The 4,926-nt window shown below is 40.0% G+C and overlaps 1 protein-coding gene across 8 annotated transcripts in view; it reads right to left on the bottom strand.

The window, feature by feature from the left end:
• Scel (sciellin) overlaps positions 1-4,926 on the bottom strand; it is a 117,146-nt gene that overhangs the window by 72,762 nt on the left and 39,458 nt on the right. The window lies entirely within an intron of this gene.

Raw genomic sequence — 4,926 nt, forward strand, 5'->3', positions numbered from 1 at the left:
TCTACCACAAAACCTATGAGGAGTGTATTACGTTTTATTATTTTCACTAAGGTTCATAAAGTTGTGTATTTTCTCTGGATCCTACTTTCAGTAAATGGCTCAACCATCGTGTCAGCCCAGTCTCTCTGATGTCAGATTCTAGGCTTTTTCTCTATATCATGCTGTAACAAATCAACACTCTTCTAGGTATTTTAAATGAAAATCTATTTTGCTCTGAAACTGTTCCTTGCCTAAAATATTCAATCAATAAGCTCAGTGAGCTTTTATTCTGTACCAGCCCTGATTATGTCAGAGCAGGTAGCAATGTATGGGCAAAACTGGACATTCATGAGCTGGAAAATGTGTGTTGTGTGCTTTCAAAGAACTAATACAATGCTGGGCCATGTTCAAAAGAATGGTTACTCCATGATGTTTCACTCTCCACCAGTCAGAGGCTATTTCAATAAACAGTGACAGGGCACACACTGGACTCAAATTCCAGAGATATACATCCATCTGAGCTTTGCCACCAATATTTTGTTTGAACCCTTAAAGGGCACTGATTCTCCCTGAACCTCTTCTTCTTTATCTATAAAAGAAAAACACTAGTCAGGATCTTTAAATGAAAAGCACTATCTGCCCAGGACAGAACAGAGTTATTGCAAAGAATCCTCAATTCCACAAGACCCTGAGCACTTGCTGTAGATTAAGTACCTTGACATTCATGTGTTGTATTTAGCAAATGTACCTAGATGCTGCTAAGGTTTAAACAATTTGAAATAAAGTTTGGATCTAGAAAAAGTAAATTGGTTGTATGGTTCTAATGTGGTTTGGCCCCTGAAAGAGCTGATACAATGCCGGGCCATGTTCTAAAGAATGGAGGCTTGTGTGCGGGAGGCGTGGTCCCAATGGGGCGGAGCTGCTGAGAGGCAGGGCCTGGTGGGAAGGGCTAAGGTCAACAGTGTGCTGGCTTGCAGGGTTGGGCCGTGTGGTTGTCGGAGGACCGCAGATAATAGGAGTGGGTTTTGCAGAGAGGGAGCCTACTCCCCTCATCTTGCCTAGCCTTGGGCTCTCTCTGGGAAGATGCACACCAGAGGCTGGACATACAAGGCCGGTTGGCCTTCAAATTCCAGATCTGAGACTGTGAGCCAAATAAACCCCTTCTACTTTTAAGTACTTGGCTTTGGGCATTTTTTATTATAGCCACAGAAACATCCTCATACATAATAGACAAAAAGAGATGCAAATTTTTAAATCTTGTTAAAGTCATAGCAGCTTTTGGATCTTAGGTTTTTCTCAAATACATATAGTAGAAAAATACTATTTTCATTAGAACTGAAAACTTTTAGCATTAAAAAGGAATCTATTCAAAATAGATTATAGACCTATATAGAAAAAAAAACCACTAAACATCATTTGTATGAAAAATTTTATGACCATCAATTAGGCCAAGAGTTATTTAATATGACAAGAAAAGTGTTATTCATTTATCAAAACTTAAAAATGGGGTTTTGCTAAATTAAAACAACTTTTACTGTGAAATATATTGCTAAGAGAAAATACAAGCCCCCGACTAGAAAAAAAATTGTAAATCTCGTATATAACAAAAGACTTGTAAATAGACACACCTTTCTTAAAAAAAAAACTCGCAAAACAGTATGAAAATAGACAGAATATCTGAACTGAAACTTCACCAGAAAAGATGTAAACATGAAAAATAAACAGAAGAGGTGCAATATCATGCCTCTGTGAAGATGCAAATTAAAACCATGATGAGACAAACTATACACCTATCAAAATGACTAACAGAATTTTTAAACTGAAACATTAGGTGATGCTAAGGAGCCACAGCATCAAAAGCTCTCACACATTGCCAGCCAATCTATAAAATGCCAGCCACTCTGGAAACAGCCTGGCAGTACTCTCGAAAGCTAAACATAATTTACCATATACTCTAGCAATCCCACTTAGAGGCATTTGTTCTAGAGAAAGGCCTAAGTACATTTATATAAAATCCTGTAGTGTACTCCAAATGAATGGTGCACATTCTTACAATGGAATACTACGCAGAAATAAAAAAGAAGGAACCATTGATATGCACAACAGCATCACATTTTTTCTGTAACTTTAAAAAGCAGTACATTACGTGGCTCTTTTTAGGTGACTACAAATAACCGAGAGAGGAGAGAGTGATGGAAGGACAAAGAAGGGCCTCCCCATAGGCTGAGTACAAGGACCAACCTGAGAAAAGTGTTGGTCCCTCTACGCTCTACCTCCACTCCACTTGCCTGCCCCAGGCCTGAGGTCAGTGCAGCGCTTGCATCTGCAGAGCGGCCCAGCCAGGCCTCCCTGGCCCCCAGAGGCTTCCTGCTGTGAAGCCACCGCCCCTGCTGCAGCCCAGTGCAGACCTTCTCTCCTCTGTGCCCCACTTGTGCCAGTTCCACCAGGCATCGCCAGAAAGAAACCTGACTTCTGTCCCTAACACTAACTGGCTGAGTGGTCATATTTTTAATTGAGGTAAAATAAAAGTCTCTAGTGGATAGAACTTAGACAATACTAAACAGTGGAATCTTTCTTAATCAAACTGGTTTGAGTGGTTGGGGCAGCATAAGAGACCATCCTGAGGTGTCCCGACTCTCTGCTGCTTTCTCATCTCTGCCTTTGAACCCCAGCTTTCCTCCTTGCCCTGGAAAGAGTCCCCAAGGACAGGCATAGGGGATTCGGGCTTGGAACTAGTAAGAGGGTTTTCCATATTTTGTTGTTTGAATGCAAGCATGACTCAGGACTAGTGCTGGGTGACCGAGGATTACCTAAGTTGTCCCTATGGGACTGAAGGAAAAGCCTGTTATTTGCACATTCTGAATTAGAATTCTCTTCATTTTATTCAAGCAACACTTTTTAAAAGTAATAATCTTTAATTAAGGTCAGTGTTTTGCTATGTTGAAAGTTTAGAAGAGGTAATGCAGGCACTTAGATATGATTTTTATATCACTATACTTTGACGCTTCAGTGAGTGCTAAAGAATCTTAACTTTTACAAAATATTCTACTTAATATGAAGACTTTTGTTTTGATAAAAATGAAATCTGTTGTTTTTACGTAGCTTGACCTCAAAGTTGGTAGAGGACTTAGTAAAGACAGGGCTTAAAATGTTGCAACACAATTACAAAGGTCACATTTTGCCATTTATAGTTATAGACAGAAAAATGCAGCTCTAGTGCAAGGTTGCCATGGAAACACACTTCTCAACAGGATTTTTATTTTCACCTCTAAGTCTACCAATCAGCTGACTAGAAGTGAAAACCACTGAGGGAGAAGGGGTTGAAACACAAAAGGACAGAAAATAAAAATGGCTTGTAAAAAAAAAAAAATCTAACTATATGGTTCTATTTCTAGGTACTTATTCAGCACTTTAATTTTATCAGGTTCTACTTACTTTCTCTTCTGTTTTTGAAAACAGCTCCTGATAACAAGTCACACCTGTTTTGTGAGCTGTGTTAGGGGAGGTGGCAGCGCCATTGTCTCCAGAAATCAGGATTCTGGCTAGCAGTGGTGACCGCTCATTCATACGCTTTGGTAAGCAAGCACCATTAATGTGGCTTCACTGAGTTCTTGAAGTGAACCTTACACAGCGTTTACTACTGAAACTTCAAATCACCTAAATACATAGTCACAGGTACTTCAATTTACCCAGGTTTAATGGCGGGCGCAGAAAGCAGAAGTCACTTCAAGGCAACTTTCTAAAACTATTATTTCAACATGTCATGTCTCCCGTACAGCATCATTTTCTACTCTATCACTGGCCCAAGCCTAGCAAATGTTGCACTTTTAAAGGGCTCAGGATGATAAGAAGAGTGTGAAAAATCAAGATGCATACTCATTACTGCTTTGTGTTAACCATCTTGTCACTTTTTACAACAAAAGAAGTTGTACTATGAATAACCAGTACAAAGACAACAATATGCAATGTATTAATTATTGAAACTGTCCTACTAATCAGTTTTCAAACTGTCTCATTGCTATTTGTTTCTCAATAAAATTAACAATAAAAAAATATGCGGGACCACAAAAAAGAAGTTGAAAGGGAAAGAAATCACTGGCCACAGACTTCTAATAATGCCTTACCTTGATGACATTTAATAATCTATATATGTATAATACATATATGGCACAACCTTTACATATAGGGTTCAAATTTCATAACAGCACAGCACTGACTCTTGGAATAGAAACATGATATTCTGAAAAAGTACTTAAATTTACCTTAGGTCATGAGTAGATAACTTGTTTTGTTAAAAGCCATTTTTAAACATGAAATGTGATTTGGAATTAATGGATTTCCTGCTCCTAATAAGCATAAGATGAAGGATGAAGACCGAGAGGCCCCATAGGGGAAAGTCACTCAGCCCTGTGCACACGGCACACTGCAATGCCCACTGGCATCCTGCACAGGGCCTTCGCCTTATGACCCTGACTCCGTCTCCTTTCTACAGCCTGTCTGCTCTGCACTCTTTTGGACCCCAAGCTCTGTTTCTGTTGAGCTTCCCATATCCCGAATATGTCCTCTCTTGCCTCGTTGTCCATGCTCCCCCTCTCTGTGTGGCTCTCTGTACCTCTGTGTGCAGCAGACCCTTGAGAAACATTTCCAGTCAGACTTAGCTTTTATGTGCAGGTGTCCTGGCTCAAAATGGCTCCCTGGTGGACTTTGAGCCTCCTAAATTGGTTCTTTTTGTTCCTTTGGTTTTGGTAGCAGGAACCAAACTCAGGACCTGGCTTGCTTACCAGGCAGGTGCTGTGCCACTAAGCCAAGTCCCTGGTCCTTGGAATTGGTTCTTCGATCTCTCTTTCTGTTGCTAGCATTTAGCAAAATATTCTTTTAACACATAGTGAGAAATGAACAATTGGAGAGAGAGAGAGAGAGAGAGAGAGAGAGAGAGAGAGAGAGAGA

Source organism: Octodon degus, unplaced genomic scaffold (genome assembly GCF_000260255.1).
Source record: "Octodon degus isolate 3935 unplaced genomic scaffold, OctDeg1.0 scaffold00013, whole genome shotgun sequence".
Classification (NCBI taxonomy): domain Eukaryota; kingdom Metazoa; phylum Chordata; class Mammalia; order Rodentia; family Octodontidae; genus Octodon; species Octodon degus.